The sequence below is a fragment of the Peromyscus maniculatus genome, chromosome 21 (assembly GCF_049852395.1).
Source record: "Peromyscus maniculatus bairdii isolate BWxNUB_F1_BW_parent chromosome 21, HU_Pman_BW_mat_3.1, whole genome shotgun sequence".
NCBI lineage: Eukaryota > Metazoa > Chordata > Mammalia > Rodentia > Cricetidae > Peromyscus > Peromyscus maniculatus.
In genome coordinates this window covers 52,673,224-52,690,674 of record NC_134872.1, presented here as the reverse complement: position 1 = coordinate 52,690,674, position 17,451 = coordinate 52,673,224, and the positions used below count along the sequence as shown (strand labels likewise).

Below are 17,451 nucleotides of genomic sequence, written 5' to 3'. Positions count from 1 at the left end.
GATCTGAGTGTTTGTCAGACACACCAAAGCTAACAGAATTCTAATGGCCTTGTCAAACATTTCCCCAATACTACCTATAGAAAAATTGTTATTAAAGTTTAATGATTTACTTTAGTGTTTTATCAAGTACATATAATGTTCAATTCTTTTTCCCCACTGTATTCATTGTTTAACCACAAAAGATTACTCACCTGTTCTAACAAAAATGCCCTTCATTCCCCCTTTCTCTCCCTCCTTTCTTTAACTCAACAAATATTTGTTGTGCACAACTACTTTCCAAGCTCAGTTCTGAGTGCTGGTGTGATATCCATAAAACATCAACTCTAGATGTCCTGCCCTCATGGAGCCTACATTAGAGAGAGGTTAGTGCAGACACACAATGAACACTAGGGATAATGAATGAGTAAATTAGTACCCTAAAAGCTAGGAAGAATAAAAATAATACATATGGGAAAGCGCAAGAATATGGTTTCCAGCCTTAGCGTGTGTGTGGGAGCAGGTTGTAAAGAATAGAGGTTGGTCAGGGAGTGTGCGCAGCAGATTGAGAGCCTCACAAACAGAGGGGGCCTCCAATGCAAAGTTCCTGTGCTTGACTCATCAGAGAGCAAATTAACTTCAGCATAGCTATTCTGCCAGGACTAACAGATTCTCCAGTGCCTCCGTGCCCGTGCATGTCACTCATAAGGCACTTTGATGGAGAAAGCAAGGAATGGATAATGTATTTAAACATATACTTCTGGGTAAGCAAGATGGCTCAGTGAGTAAGGGTGCTTGCTGCCCAGTGACCTGAGTTCAGTCCCTGGAATCCACATGGTGGAAGGAGAGAAGCACCTCCTGAAAGTTCTCCTCTGACCTACACAGGAGCACTGTTGTGAACACACACACAGACAATCAATGAAAATTTTTAAAAAGAAAAAATACCTCTGGTTAACATAGAATGCATTTTTATTATTTTAGATGTCTGGATTCCTAATACACACCAGCAGAGACAGCACAGATACACTGGGTAACATATGATAGCAAAGCGACTTACACCAAAACACATTAAATATTTAAAATGGGAAAACATGAAAAGCCAACATTTTGTTCAATATGAAAAGAAATTGAGAAGTCTTACTTAGCAGCAGGTATACACAGAGATGGAAAGATATCAGAACCCTCTACACACATGCACACAAGCTAACTTATGTTTTTAATCTTTATAGATCCACTTATTTTTTAGATATATTTATTTTATGTGTATGTGTATTTTATCGGCATGTATGTCTGTGCCATACTTGCATGCAGTGCCCAAAGAGGCCAGAAGAGGGCGTAGGATCCTCCAGGGACTGAAGTTACAGATGGTTGAGAGCAATCGTGTGGGTGCTGGGAATCTGAGCCGGGTCCTCTGGAAGAGCAGCCAGTGCTCTTAACATCTGAGCCGTCTCTCCAGCCTCATATATTCCCTTTTGAAGTAGAGGAACCCTGGGCTTTTCATTTTCGTAGAAATGACTTAAAGCATAGTCTGTGCTGTTTACAAACAGCAGAATGTCATTATCATATTCCAAAAACATTAGACAAACATTCAGACACCGTTAAACAATATTTTTTATTTGTTAAGGCAAGTGCTTCTAAGAGGCTCATGTTAGAGAAACTGAGTAGCACCAACTTAAAACACATGTTTTATTAGGGCTATGGAAATGGTTTAGAGGTTGAGTCGTGTGTACTGCTCTTACAGAGAATCTGAGTTTGGTTCCCGGACTCACGTCAGGGGGCTCACAACACAGCTTTCTGTAACTGCAGCTCCAGGGGATCCACTGCTCTCTTCTGGCCGTCTCAGGCACCAGCACACATGAGGCAGACATGCAAAGATGCACGTATACATGAATAAAACCAAAAATAAAATCTTTTTAAAAATCCAGTGTTCTGACAATGCTCCTGTGATTTACTCAACCATGACAGGTGGTGCTCCCACGTTTGTGACTTCTCTTTTTGAGCTAAATGTCATTCTCTGTGTGTGTGTCTGCCGTGTGTGTGTGTGTGTGTGTGTGTGTGTGTGTGTGTGTGTGTGTGCATATGTGCACAAAGCCGTTCCTTTCTGAGAGACCCTGGAGGGAATAAAACCTGGAACTGTGAAGCTTTTGGTATATGATGCTCTTATAGATGAATTCCTGTTACCATCTAACACTCACCACAGGGCCAGCAAGTTGACTCAGCAGGCAAGGGCATTTGCTGCCAAGCCTGATGACCAGGTTCAAGCCCCAGAACCCACATGATGGAAGGAGAGAACTGACGTCTGAAAGTTGACCTCTGACCCGCGCATGTGCACAATGGTACATGTGCACTCCTCTCCCCAACACATGCACATAACAGATATAATGGTAATAACTTACCCCCCTCCCAAGAGAGCCTGGCCTCTGTGTCTCCTCACTCCTCTCTGTTCCCGCTGGTTTTCTTCTGGTCCTTGAGATGCCACGTGTGCTACGTGGCCGTTACCTCCCATCAGACACTGAGTCACTGAGCACAACATCCCTGGCCTCTGTCTTGTCACCTACTAAGTCCACGTTCTTCTGCTACAGAAGCCGAGTCATCACCAGCCCTGTCGGTGTCTCATGTGTGTGATTCCTTGTGTAAGCCCTGCTCAGAAATGGTTGTCTTTTCTCTCAATCTGCCTTTGGCCAGTGTAGCTAAAAGGTTTCTCTGGTCCCATGCGGCTCCGTGGTCCCACCCAGCCCTGCAGTCCCACAGCTGCTTATACAATAATCATTCAGAGGCTTAATGTTATTTACAAACTGTATGGCCTATGGCAGGCTTCTTGCTAGCTAGCTCTTTTTGTCTGTTTGTTTGTTTGTTTGTTTTGTTTTTTGTTTTTCAAGACAGGGTTTCTCTGCATAGTTTTAGTGCTTGTCCTGGATCTACTCTGTAAACCAGGCTGGCCTCAAACTCACAGAGATCCGCCTGCCTTTGCCTCCCAAGTGCTGGGATTAAAGGTGTGCGCCACCACTGCCCAGCACTAGCTAGCTCTTATAGTTTAACTCAACCCATAACTATTAATCTATGTATTGCCATGTGTTCTGTGGCTTTACTTGCATCCTATTACATGTTGTTCCTAGGATGGCAGTCTAGCGTCTCCCCCATTCTGCCTTTTACTTTCCTGTCTCTCCCCTTGGATTTCTCACCTACCTCTAAGCTGCCTTGCCATAGGTCAAAGCAGCTTATTTATTAACCAAAGGGAACAACATACATTCACAGCATACAGAAAGATATCCCCCAGCAGGCCATCCCAATTTGTGAGCCTCTGCTGGGGACCCTGGAAGATAGTAACAACAACAACAACCAAAGAAACCATTTCTCTTCCTCATATCATAATGCCAACGCTGGTTGTTATTGTATAAACTACCAGTTGAAGATGATCGTGTTGTCTCTTACATTTTTATTTATTTGTTTTTTTTGTTCATAGATACATGTGTATGCCTGCTTATCTCTATGTGCACCACATGCATGCAGGTGCCCCTAGAGGATAGAAGAGAGGTCATTGAATCCTCTGGAGCTGGAGTTACAGGAAGTTGTGGGTGCTGAGAACCAAACTCAGGTCCTCTGGAAGAGCAGCCAGTTCTTATCAGCTGAGCCATGTCTCTAGACATCAAGAGTTTGTTTGTCTTGCTCAGCTCCACAGCTCTAAGACTTAGAAGAGTGCTTAGTAAGCAACCTGAGGCTCAAAAGATACTTTTTTCTTTTTCTTTTTCTCTTCTTTCCTTCCTTTCCTCCTTTTCTTTCTTTCTTTCTTTCTTTCTTTCTTTCTTTCTTTCTTTCTTTCTTTCTTTCTTTCTTTCTTTCTTTCTTTCTTCCTTTCTCCCTTCCTTCTTTCCTTCCTTCCTTCCTTCTTTCCTTCCTTCCTTCCTAACTTCCTTCCTTCCTTCCTTCCTTCCTTCCTTCCTTCCTTCCTTCCTTCCTTCCTTCCTTCCTTCCTTCCTTGTAGCTGAAGTTTTCCTGTGTCCCACCTGGCTCAAGGTCAGGACAAATCTCTCTCACTCACTAGTCCTGCAGCTGCTCGAACCCAAGTAAACACACAGAGGCTCATATTAATTAAAACTGCTTGGCCTTTAGCTCAGGCTAACTATTGACTAGCTCTTACACTTAAATTAACCCATAATTCTTATTTATGTTTAGCCACATGGCTTGGTACCTTTTCTCAGTTCTGCCTTCACATCTTGCTTCCTCTGTGCCTGGCTGGTGACTCCTAACTCAGCCTTCCTCTTCCCAGAATTCTCTTCTCTGCTTGTCCCACCTATACTTCTTACCTGGCTACTGGCCAATCAGTGTTTTATTTATTAATCAACCAGAGTGATATACACAGCTCTTCCTTCCTTCCTTCCTTCCTTCCTTCCTTCCTTCTTTCTTTCTTTCTTTCTTTTTTTTTTCTCTAAAGATGCTTTTAAAATAAGGTGAGAAAGGGCTCTGGGAAGTGACTCAGTTGACAGTTCTCATGCGTGTCCTGGTCTTTCTTAATTGTGTCATTTCTAGGGTGGTTCTGGTACTGTCATCTCCCGGGGAGGAAAGAGCATGAACAGACACCCAGGCCGGAGATAGTTTATGGTCTGAGCCTCTTTGCTGACTTCACTGAGTCCATTGCTCTTAAGCTCAATCAACCAGACTCTGTTGAGCCAGCCTCAGCCACACACTACACAGATGGAATCGAAACCCGAGGAAGCAGGACCAGGTGGAGGTGCCATCCCTAACTCCCACCATGTTTACCTGTCTCCTTCAGGGTGCCTGGAGGGTGGCAGATGGGCGCCACTCACTTACCTCACCAGATAGGAAGTGAGAGGGACAAAAACATGGTTTAGTGTGCAGCAGCTAAGTGGCAAGCACTGTGCCCTCCACCTACTCACGTTGGCTGTCCTCTGCCACTCTGAGCTGCTCTGGCTTTCGTCTTGTTTACCATCTTGGTCTTGTTTTCTTCTAGGATATCAGCTCAGTGCAAACTGAACGGAATGTCCCTGCATTTGGATACAACACTACGTGCAGGAATCCGAAATCCAAGTCAAGACTAGGTCAGTCACCCTTTTCCAGATTTGTGAGTCTAGATTTTTCTGGAGTCTTGTTTTTCTATCTCTAAAATGATGACCTCTCCCCCAGACACCTTGGGTATGGTTATTTGTAGCAGACTCAATACTCTTGTACTTGAATAATATCTCTCTTTGTACTTGGACCAAACTATTCACAAAGGGGAGGCTTGTCTGTCTGTCCATCTGCTGAGTCCTCAGCTTAGCATAGGGCATATGGGTATCCTGCTGAGGCTCAATAAAAATCTGTAGAACCTGTTAATCCATGATGCATGCATCACCTCATGTGTATATTTTTTAAATGTGTATGGGTGTTTTGCCTGCATGTGTCTGTGCACAGCTCACATGCAGATGCCTGAGGAGGCCAGCAGAGGGCATCAGATCTCCTGGAACTGGAGTTAGGGGTGGTTTTGTGTCACTATATGGGTGCTGGGAACGGAACAGGGATTCTCTGGAAGAACAACTCTTAACCACCGAGTCGTCACTCAGGCCCCTACCTCATCTTATTGAGGAGACTGAATGCCAAATGATTCAGCCTCACTACAGACAAGTGAAAATATGTGTTTTTGACCCTCTCAACCAAGAAGTGGGGGTCCTCCCTTGACATAGAAGCCAGAGAACAGCCCATGCTGACTTGACAGCATTCCTGTGCTATAGCTGTATTATTGTTCTATTTTCCAAATGCCACTGTGTATCTATCCCTGCAGATCTCTGGGTAGTGTGTGTGTGTGTGTGTGTGTGTGTGTGTGTGTATTCTAATTGTAAAGGAGATTTTCAGCTGCCTTTTAAAGGTCTTCAGTGCTACTGTATTTCTTTGCAAAGGTTACATATCAAAGCCCCCTTCAGGATGAAGAATTCATTATTATCGGGCAGGCAAGATGGCGCAGCAGTTTGAGGTGTTTGCTGCCAAGTCTGAGGACCTGGGTTCAACCCCTGGAATCCACATGGTGGGTGGGGAAAACTGTCTCCCACACGAGCCTACAGACATGCATATGCATGCACATACATGCTAATTAAACATAAGGGAAACTTTTTTTTAAAAGTATGCATTATTTGTTTTGTAAGAGAACATCAAAAGTGTCTTGAGAAGTATGGTAATTTCAGATAATTTGTCCTTCTGGAAAATACTAAAGTGGTCCTTTCCCCCATAAATTAGTAGAATAGTTAGCTTTATCTCAGGGGTGATCTAGATGAGCAAGCGTTTACAGCCCAGTGGAACAGAGTATTGGGGTTTTTCTTCCTATTTGTTTTCAGTAGTTCTGCTCCTCCATCCTCTGTGTGCCTAGCTGATCTATGAAATGGGTATGTGGGCACCGTACCTTCCCACAGGACCATAACAGACGTCAGCGAGCTTCATTAGATGCTGTTTGTCTGACTAAAGAGAACGGGGGGGTGGGGGTGGGAGTGGGGGTGGAAAGGATCTTAATTATCTGTCTTCCCACATGCCAGGTGCCTCTTGTCCCGTGTGCACACTGAGATTGCATCAGCTGACTAGGCAAACAAGGAACAGTGGAAATGGGAGACTGAGAAAGAGCCCAAGAGGGGCTGCCACGAGAGAGGGACTCACTGCTCCTGCTCCGTTCCAGGAGAGTGGAGCAGAGACACTTGTGGGCGGAAGCGAGGCCAACTCGGGTTCACATCTGTGCTGTGCACAGCAGCTGTGGGTCTAATGACTTAAACGCTTCAGCCCCGTTTCCAAGATTAAAATAGGGATGATGACAGAAACTTCGGGAAAAGGAAGAGACATGCATGTAAATCACATGCCTCCTTGTACCACTGGGTAATTGGCAGGAGTGGCTGTTTCTGACTCTACAGTAGCGAGAAGGGAAGCTTAATGACAGGTACTGTGTGTGCAGGTGGCAGAGAGCAGCTAAATATGACTTTCTAGGCTGAAAGAAAGCAGGCTAATTGTGGGTTTTAAAGACTGAACTCTGCTTCAAAAAAAAATTGCCTTCCTTACACACTGATGTTGCTTTAGTTCCTTTTCTCCGGAAGCATCCTCCGGATGGACTTGCCCTCGCTCCAGCAGACACCACTGGAAAGGAAAGGAAAGTGACATGTAAATTGTGCTGTGCCGAGGCTCCCCCACCCCTAGGCACACCGTTTTATTGTCTTTTCTCACATCTCATGCACCATGAGCCCAGTCGGCAGCAGAGGAATACCTCAGAAACACAGCAACCGTGCAAACACTCGAAGTCCCATGGATAGTTTCTCATCCCACTACCCAGCAGGCTTCTGGTCTCTGAAGTCAGAAGAATGCACACAGCTCTCAGGAGCAGGAAGTGGAGGTGTAGGAACCTTGTGTGAGGAGCCATACATTGTATGGTTACTTCTTTGGGGCAGCTTGTGGAGGGGGATAGCACAGAACCCCACTCCAGGTTAAAAAAAAATAAGACTCTTCCTAAGACTATGTATGGATAACCCAACACACAAGGAGAGGGTTAAAAAGTGAAGGAGAAAAAGAAAGAGTTGGCCATTAATCTTGCCAAGGTATAATTCCATGTGTTAGCAGGTAACTTCAGTTACGCTCTCTGTCCTCAGCCTTGTTCTCCACAGCTGTAAAATGGTGACGATACCTACTCCAACCCCTTATCAGCATGCTTAATTAGGATAGTGGTGTTGAAACATGTTACCTAGACTACCGATCAAATACCGTCTGTTCTGGCACATCTTCTGACGTCCAGTCATGTGCTGGAGCCGGCTCATGCCAGAGCTGCACTCAGCTGGGTGGGTCCCTTCCTCATTGAAGAACAGACATCATGCTGGTGCCTTCAAATCTGCAATAATGGGAAAATTCAAACCAGGAAAACTGGCAAATGAAACAAGTCAGCCTTTCCTCAGGAGTGTACTCTCCTTTCAGAGAAAATGAAATTTCATTTTAAAATATTTACAGTGTGTGCCCTTAACTGATAAGCCATCTCTCTGGCATCACAAATGCTTCTGAAAAAAAAATGATTAAGAGTAGCAATGATGAATGCTACAGAAGATCCCAGTGACATTCCCTCCTGAGAAGGACACTCAAGGCATTTCCCTGAGCACCCTGGGCAGGTAGACATCACAAGGCAAACATCTCAAAGTAGAAAATAAGGTCAGCATACTTACCTTCCAATCAAGCATGCTCAAGAAGCTGACAGACTGGAATCCTAGAATGCTGATGTTTGGGACACATCAACCACAAAGATTCTATCCGGTCTCTGTCTTTAGGGGGCTTGGCGCTAAATGGGAGCGGGCTGTCAACCCAGGAGAACACCCTGGGAAGAGTACTGTGGGTATCGGTGTTATTAGTCACATATGGGTATTGAGTTCTCCAGCCTGTGTGCATGTATACACGTGTGGGTGTGTACACGTGTGGGTGTGCATGTGTGTGGGTGCGTGCGTGTGGAGGTCAGAGGGCAGCCCTTGGGTATCAGCTCCGTCCTTCCACCATGTGTGTCCTGGGATCAACTCAGGCTCTCAGTCCTAACGGAAGGTGCCTTTGCCCACAGAGCCGTCTCACCAACCCATTTGGGTATCGAGAACTTGAAATTTCGCTTTGTGCACATACTAGACTGTGAAAATGTAGTGCTAAGAAAATAGACAATCCACAGTTTGCCATGTTGATTATATGTTGAAATATTAATGTTGTGAGTACATCGTATTAAGTAAAATGTTCAAATCAATTTCAGAAGGTGGAGAAACCGTTGAGGAAGACACACCTAGATGTGAACCCCTGTTCTCCATATACACGTAAGTTAATTAGTTAAAATTAATTTCATTTAATTAATTAATTCCATTTTAAAATGGAATTACTGGATAATTTACGATGGAATATGTAACTTCTGTTGGACATTTGCTTATCTTCTTTTGGAAAAGATGTATTCCAATCTGTTGCCTATTCTTAAATTGGACTGCTTGCTTTTATTGTTGTATTTTTTTCTTTCACAAATAATATAGTCTTAACAGAAAAATGATTTGGAAAAGTTTTTCTCAGTGTGTGGGCTCCCTTTTTTTTTTTTCCTTTTGAGACAAAGTCTCCCATGGCCTAGGCTGGCCTCGAACTTGCTAGGTAATGAAGAATAATCTTGGACATCTGCGCTCTTTCCCCCACTTCCTGGGCTGAGATTATAGGCATGTGCCACCACACACGGCCTTACTTTCTTTTTAAAAGATTTATTTTTTATTTTTCTCTCTATGTGTATGTGTCTGTGTATGCTCCATGTGTGCAGGTCCCTTTGGAGGCCAGAAGAGGGCACTCTACTCCTTGGAGCTGGTCGTTTAGGTGGTTGTGAGCTGCCTGACATGAGTGCTGGGAACTGAACCTGGGTACTCTGGGAGAGGAACCAGTGCTCTTAACTGCTGGGCATTTCTCCAGCCCAGCCTTACCTCCTTAACATGAGGATCTCTCCAGCCCAGGCTTACCTCCTTAACACGAGCATCTCTCCAGCCCAGGCTTACCTCCTTAACACGAGCATCTCTCCAGCCCAGGCTTACCTCCTTAACACGAGCATCTCTCCAGCCCAGCCTTACCTCCTTAACATGAGGATCTCTCCAGCCCAGGCTTACCTCCTTAACATGAGCATCTCTCCAACCTCAGCCTTACTTCCTTAACACAAGCATCTCTCCAGCCTCAGCCTTACCTCCTTAACATGAGCATCTCTCCAGCCCAGACTTACCTCCTTAACACAAGCATCTCTCCAGCCTCAGCCTTACCTCCTTAACATGAACATCTCTCCAGCCTCAGTATTACTTCCTTAACAGCCCATTTTCCCAGATTGCTTTATACTCAGGTCTCTTGCCTTTCCACACAAATCTGAGAATCAGCTGACCTATATTCTATGAAGTATATAGTTGAAATACTGACAAAGGCTTCCTTGACTCTGTAAGTGAGACTGGTATTTAAAAGTATGAAGTCTTCCAATCCACGCCTAGTTCTGTAGCTCTTCCTTAATATCCTTCTGCCACACGTGGCAATTTCAGTGCACTTGGACTTGCTTGGTTAAATCTTTTCCCATATATTTTTGAAAACACTAGGGTATGGACTGGAGAGATGGCTCCGTGTTTTAGGACACTTGCTGCTCATAAGAGGACTTGGGTTCAGTTCTCAGCACATGCAGGTAACAACCATCTGAAAACTCCAGTTCCAGGGGATCCAAAGCCCTTTTTTTTTTTTTTTTGCCTCCATTGGCATTGCACAAACATGGTACACAGATGTGCATGCACCTGTACACATAAAATAAAAACTAAATAAATATTTTAAAAATTAACTAAATAGATATTTTTAAAAATTAAAAAACCCATTGTAAATGACATTGTCACACTGGAGTGATGGAGACTTTATCAGGACTGACTTTGTTCATTTTTCTGTGAAGCCATCTGCTCTGCTGGTGCCAATGTCTAATTCTCCACTACTTAGCTGTTACTCCCATGGGTTCAGATCCCTGCTCTGTGGTCTGATCCAAGTAAATCCAGGCTCTTCTGGCCCTGAGGTCCTGAGAGCGGTTCCTGCCCCTCACCAGCTGCAGCACTTGGGAGAGCAGGCCCTGCACCTCGCCTGCACAGCATAGCAGAGCTGACCCTGTTGGTGGTAAGGTAGAGGGTTGGGAGTAAGGGGGTGGGGGAGCAGGTGAGCCAGCCTTGAGGACATGAGAGTCAGAGATCTGGCTCCACCCCTTACCTGCCATATGGTGGTGTGCGCAAAGGAGAAATTCTCCTCCCACCACCACATTCACTGCCTGTGGCAGTTGGGAGATCTGCCCTTGAGGCCATAAGAGTGAGAGAGCGGTCCCTGCTCCTCACCAGCTGCAGCACTCGGAAGAGCAGTCCCTGCATCTTGACTGGGCAACACAATAGAGCTGCTGGTGGTGTAGGTGTGGGTGGGCTGACCCTGAATGCATGAAAGCAGGAGAACTGGGCCTGCCCCTTGTTCCTTGCTACATAGGGCAAATTCGCTGGGGCAACACTGGAGAGCTCACCCTGGTGGTGAGGATGGAGGAGAGCTGGCAGACTGACCAGCCCTACAACTACCTAGGCCCAGAACCAGGGCTATGAGTTGGCCCACCCCAACATCCACCCCATCTGTGATCTGCTGGAGCATATGAAGGGACCAGTCCTGCAGACCCAAAGCTGCAGGATCTCCATGACACAGGGCAACAGGATATCCAAGAGGAGTCCCAGTGGGGGCCCAGCATTGATAGTGTAGCAGAAGCCAGAGGCCTCAAACCAGACCAATGACTCTGCAATGAACACTTGCAAGTAAAGATGTGTGGACTAAAGGGTTTACTGTGTGACTCACAGTGTCACAGTGCAACTTCTAAGACAAGACTGTTCTTTTTTTTTCTTTTTCCATTTCTCTCCTCTTAAATTTTATTTTATTTTACTTTGGGGAGGGGGGATTGCAAGGGCAGAGGGTGGATGCAAAGGGATGGGGAGACGAATGGAATCTAGATGCATGATGAGAAAGACATAAAGAATAAACAACGACAACAAAAATCCAGGCTCTTCACAAAGGTAGTTCTAGAATCGAATCTTTGGGGCTTATTCTGTTCTCTGGAGGGCTCTCCATAGCTGTCTCTTTCCCCAGTGCTTTTGGTAAACCAGATGGCAACTGGATTAACCTCTCCCTACAATGCATCATCCAGCCTCTTTCTCCATGCTCTCCACCAAAGTCTTATTGTTTTTCAAAGTGACCTTAGACTTGAACTTCCCCTAAACTCTCTTTCAAATGAGACCAGTTCCTTTGGGAAGAGTGCTGCAGCCTCCACACTTTAGAGATGCCTGTCCATCTTTGTAGTGTATCTGAGCTTTAAGGGCAGAGTGGGACAACACTCACTTAACAAGCTGGATGGGGATGAGAACCTCTGACCTTCTCAGCTCACCTTTCCTGGCATGGAATCTCAGTCTCATGAGCAATCTGGATTCACAGTCATTTAATAATAATTATTATTTGAAGTGTGTCACATCAGGGTCAAATCTTAGCCCCTAAAAATGGGAGATGGATGAATAAAGATGCCCTGTACCTTTTAGCTATACCTGCTAAGAATTTAGCCTCAGCAACATGGGGACAGAGGGGAGATAAACATGAGTGGGCTTCCCTAGGTGGCAGGCCAGCCTGTTGCTTGGCTGGAGGCTGAGAGGGGAGGAAGCTTGTTTTCTCAGCCACACGCTGCGGCTGAAGCTCCATCGCTGAGATGTGGACAAAGAAGAGGCGTGATGGCGGCTCTGGCTGCTTTTTCTGAGACTTAGGAAGTTTCTTGAACAAATGTTTCTTCACTTACTGTATGTCCTGAGAACAATTTCTACAGACTCTAAATGATCATTGTTATGCAGTTTTTTAGGAATCATCTGTTTCCCTGGAGTGGGTTCTCAAGAGTTCCTGATGCTGCCATTCTGGAAGTGGAATTAGTTGTGAGTCTTAGAGACAAAAAGTCTAAAACCGTGAAGAAGGAGATGGACTCATTTCCAGAAGAGCATTTGGTCAGCAAGGAGACAAGAAGTTAGCCAGTGCACACGAGTCAGCAGACTAAAGTGAGACCTTTACAAATACATGAATATTAAGATATTGCCTTTGTTAATGGATCCCAATTCTGTAAGCACACAAGAAAACAGGGAAATCCAATAGTAAAATGGACAATAGGTCTAAACAGGCGATCACAGTAACAAATTCATAAGTACATGTTTAATGCTACTGAGTCCTTTCAAATGCCATGCTGAGGAGATGCCTCAGCAGTTACAGAGCTTGCTGAGCAGCCAAGGGAACTGGAGTTTGGAACCCTGGTACCCAGGGAAATGCCAGGTGGCTATGGCAGCCTGCCTATAATTCTAGTGTTGGAAGGTGGAGGCAGGGCATCTCCAGAACCAACTGGCTTGTGAGATTAGCCATGTTGGTAAGCTCCGGGTTCAATCTAGAGAGCCTGAATCAGTGAATAAGGTGGGGAGTCACAGAGAGAGACTCCTGATGTCAACCTCAGGCCTCTGCATGTATGTGCACACATGCATACACATGCAGCCACACACACGTGTGTCCGCACACTTGAAAACAAGCCTTCACATACAGTCACACAAAAAAGACCCCAAAATAAGTAAGTCAATTCATGAAGAGTGGTTTAACATCATTAAGCATTTTTTTTAAAAATAAAATTAAGGGCCAGTGAGATGGCTCTGTGGTTAAGACTGCTTGTTGCAGGGGGCTGGAGAGATGGCTCAGTGGTTAGGAGCACTGGCTGCTCTTCCAAGAGGTCCTGAGTTTAATTCCCAGCAACCACATGGTGGCTCATAACCATCTGTAATGAGATCTGGCACTCAGGTAGAACACTGTATACATAATAAATAAATAGATCTTAAAAAAAAAAAAAAAAAGACTGCTTGTTGCCAAGTCTGAAGGCCTGAGTTCAATCTCCAGGATTCAGATGGGGGAAGGAGAGAAGAAATAGTGAATAGTGTCCTCTGACCTCCATATACAAGGTGTGGTACACTCATGCCCACACAAATATACATGCACATATAAACAAATATATGCAAAGTAAGTATAAACATAATTTTTTTAAAAAAATGAGTAAAATGCAATTAAAGTGAGACCACACTTTCCTCTTACTATTAGCAAAAGTAGTATGTTATTGTCCTACATTGTATGTTGTCTGTTGCTGGGATAAAACATGGACCCAAACCAACCTGGGGATGAAAGGGTTGCAGGTCACACTCCATCACTGAGGGAAGTCAGGGCAGGAGCCTGGAGGTCAGAACTGAAGCAAAGACCATGGAGGAATGCTGCTTACGGGCTTGCTCCCAGGCTCACATTCAGCTACCTTCCTTATACCTCCCAGGACCACAGGGTAGCACTGCCTTCAGAGGCACACAGACACGTCCACAGGCCAAGATCTCTTCTTCTTACATGACACAAGATTGTGTCAACTCTGTGAAAATCAGCACAGTTTACCAAATCCTGGTGAAAAACATGGAGAAACAGAAAACTTCATGAACTGTTGCTAATAATATAAGCTTTGAGGAGCAACTTGGTGGTATTAAGTGAAATTAGGTATATTTGGTGCATTACTAAGGAAATCACATCCTTGAGCCAATATCTTAGAACATCTTTCATAAACAAACTTTCGGAAGTAACTCACTATTAATGTGATCTCAAACCAACCTAAACACCCACAGGGAATGCATGATGATGCTAGTGTTTGTATGTCTACTCTGAAATATGGATGGGAATCAAAAAGACAGAACTGGTCCGTATGCACCAGCAAGGACAGCTTTTAAAGGTGATATGGATCATAAAGAGTAAAAAGCAGAATGAAATGATGGCATATTAACATCTATCTAAAATGTGAACTGATGCTTTATGTCGTTCATTGTTACACAGGTTTATGAATGAAGTTGTGGTTGGCACACATCAGACTCACAGACACGGGTACGGGTGGTGGGAGAAGAGATGCACATGTGTGCGTACAGAAGGCAAGGGGTTCTAGAGCCTGGGGAGATGGCTCAGTTGATAAAGTGTTTGTCATGCAAGCATGGAGATCTGAGTTCAAATCCCCAGCACCCATGTAAAAAGCTGGACATAGCAGCACATGTTTGTAATCTCAGAGCTGGGGAAGCAGAGACAGGCAGATCCCTGGAGCTCATGGGCCAGCTAACATAGCTGAATCCATGGGCTCCAGGTTCAGTGAGGGACTCTGTCTCTCTCTCTCACACACACACAGAGGAAGAGATTATAAAGGGGGTGGTGTCAGTAATGTGTGGCAGACAAGGAGTACGATTGGTCCTTCCGATCTGAATCTTAGTGATAAGATGAGATGATGGCATCAATGCTGGGCAGCACAGCCAGCTGGTGCTACATCTCCTTTCATTTCGGATTATCTTATTGGGTCACACCAGAACCAGGGAGAAACATATTCAAGACAGACTTTGAAAATCGCACACACACACCCTACGGTTTGAATTAGCTTTGTAAAAACCAGGTCTGAGCTGCTATTTTGAAAGGTACTATTTACTTGTTTACACTGGCCAGTCGCTCAGTCGGGTAAAAACACACCAAACGGGGAGGGCAGAGTTTCAAAAGAAAATGTTTCAACAAGACAGGCTGTCATGGCTTGTGTGAATTATACATTGAAAGTGAAAAATAAAAAAAAGCATGCTGGACCAAAATCTCTAAGTTCTGAAATATGGCCCAAGTGGTACCATCTGCTCACGAAAAGCATGAAGAGGCTTCTGGAACTTTCCAGTACTGGGTTGGGTTGTCTCCACAAAGCTGCCTGGGTATGATCCTGTGGCACTGGATGTCAGTAGGGTCCCTGTGAGGGAGGGATAACACTCTTCTGCTTTACCTCCGGGTTTCTCTCCGGCACCCCTGGATCGCAGGACAAGAGGGTCTACTTACCCTGTTAAGCCAATAGTCAAACGATACCTTCTCTTCTCCAGCTGCAGTCTGGGATACCTCAACTTTATTACGGCCGTGCACCCAACTCATAAGAATTCGTCAGTTCTCATTCCAAGCCCAAGAGAGGGTGGACTGAGCATGGGGACAAGAGATGGTCACATCTGGGACGAAGCTCCACTCGGGGCCAGCAGCATGAGGTTGCATGTGGTTTCAATCCCACTGTGCAGCCGTTTCCTGAGGAAAACAGAGATGGTATCTAGTTTTGGAGTCCCTGAAAGAATTCGATAATCTAAGCTCTCACTCAGGATTTGCACATTATTACAATTTATGGTCCTTGACGTCTCTGTCCCTGACCATCTGTCCTCTCAGAATTTCCCCGTCCCTTGTAGGCGCAGCCCCACAATTTACTGTCCTGATTGCGATCTCACTTCGTGGCAGGAATTAAGTCTTATCTTACCAGGAAGTTCTTGGCACGGGTGTTCTTTTCTTTTTCCTGACGCCCCTTCCTGGGCCTCTTCTCTCCGTTTCTTCTCTACACTGTTCAGGGAAAGAGGTTCTGGGCTCCAGGCAAGTCTCAATTAAGCGTGGGATGTCTGTACTGAAAAAGTTCGTGGCCAGAAAATGAAGCAAAGTGTTCTGGCTGGATCGACTGACTGCAGAAGTTGTTGGCAAGTGTGTCTGCATTCCCAGAGTTCCTCTGGTGTCCTGACAGTGCCTACCTCACACAGGCAACGGGAAGCATTTCTGATAGGGTCTTTCCTTTATCTTCCCTCATGATTGTTTCTTTTAAGGACGCCTGGCATTTATGGTGACCCCAGAGTTTCCCTGTATATAGCTGAATACGGCTTTAATGCTTCCAGATTCTTCCGAGGGAAGCAGCTGAGTCAAACACAATGTCTCCTTTGCCAGTAGAGAATCCTGCTCAGCTGACAAGGCCCTTGTTTCTATGTTGAAGGATAACAGCGATGGCCTTCATTTATTAACCTCATAACTAGACCTATGAGACATGCATATCATCGTTTATTACCTTATGTAGCTACCAACGCATAGTTAAATAAGGATGGAGGAAAAGGCATACCCATGAGACAATATGTGGAAATGCCTCCTCTGAAGGCCCCCCAGATTTCTCAGTGAGTAAATGCATGGCATAGGAGTGTTTTGTTTTGTTTTGTTTTTGTTTTTGTTTTTTTGAGACAGGATTTCTCTGTGTAGTTTTGGTGCCTATCTTGGATCTCACTCTGTAGATCAGGCTGGCCTCGAACTCACAGAAGTCTGCCTGCCTCTGCTTCTTGAGTGCTGGGATTAAAGGCTTGCACCACTGCCTCCCGGCGTCATAGGAGTTTTGTTTTCTGGTTCCCTAAAGAGAATAGGAAGGGATTAGGTCTCAGCAAGAACATGGCTTCTTAAGTGGTCAGCGGAAAGCACAGAAATCTTAGGCTTTTCCCTAAGGATGTCTTCAGGAGGCTTCATAACCAGGTGAGCCAGTTACTACCAGCTAAGAGAAAAGGGTTGTGTGACATGAAGCGTGAAGAAAAGCCTTCTGTATCTGGGAGACTGTTCTGTGGTAAAGTGTTTGCTGAGCAACAACGAGGCTCTGAGCTGAGCTCTCCAGAGCCCACATAAAGCTGGGCACAGTGGAGTACACACCATCTCCAATTCTGGCGCTCCTGTGGGAAGAGAGGAGGTGGAGAAAAGCGAGTCTCCAGAAGCTGCCCGGAAAGCTAATTGGCACGTGAAGTGGAGAAACAAGAGATGCCGCCTCAAACAAGGTGTACATGTGCCATGACATGAGCATACCTGCATCCACATGAGAGAAGCGTATAAACACACACACATAAACACACACACACACACACACACACACACACACACACACACACACACACACGAGAGAGAGAGAGAGAGAGAGAGACAGAGAGACAGAGAGAGACAGAAACAGAGACACACAGAGAGAGACAGAGACAGAGACAGAGACAGAGAGAGGAGTTTTAAAAAGGAAAAGCATTTCAGGGCTGAGGAGATGACTCATTTGGTAATGTGCTTGCCTTA

The 17,451-nt window shown here is 45.1% G+C and overlaps 1 long non-coding RNA gene across 4 annotated transcripts; it reads right to left on the bottom strand.

Moving 5' to 3' along the window:
- Window positions 1–965: 965 nt before the first annotated feature.
- LOC121824764 (uncharacterized) lies at window positions 966–16,046 on the bottom strand. Of its 4 annotated transcripts, XR_013046773.1 has the most exons (6): window positions 15,860–16,046; window positions 15,403–15,636; window positions 13,692–13,962; window positions 7,679–7,822; window positions 7,006–7,343; window positions 966–6,420 (listed from the first exon to the last, which is right to left on the bottom strand). It is a non-coding gene; the product is annotated as an uncharacterized LOC121824764 (long non-coding RNA). The 4 variants fall into 4 exon arrangements; XR_013046772.1 differs by having other exon boundaries at window positions 13,692–15,636; XR_013046775.1 differs by having other exon boundaries at window positions 7,699–7,822; window positions 13,692–15,636.
- Window positions 16,047–17,451: the final 1,405 nt, after the last annotated feature.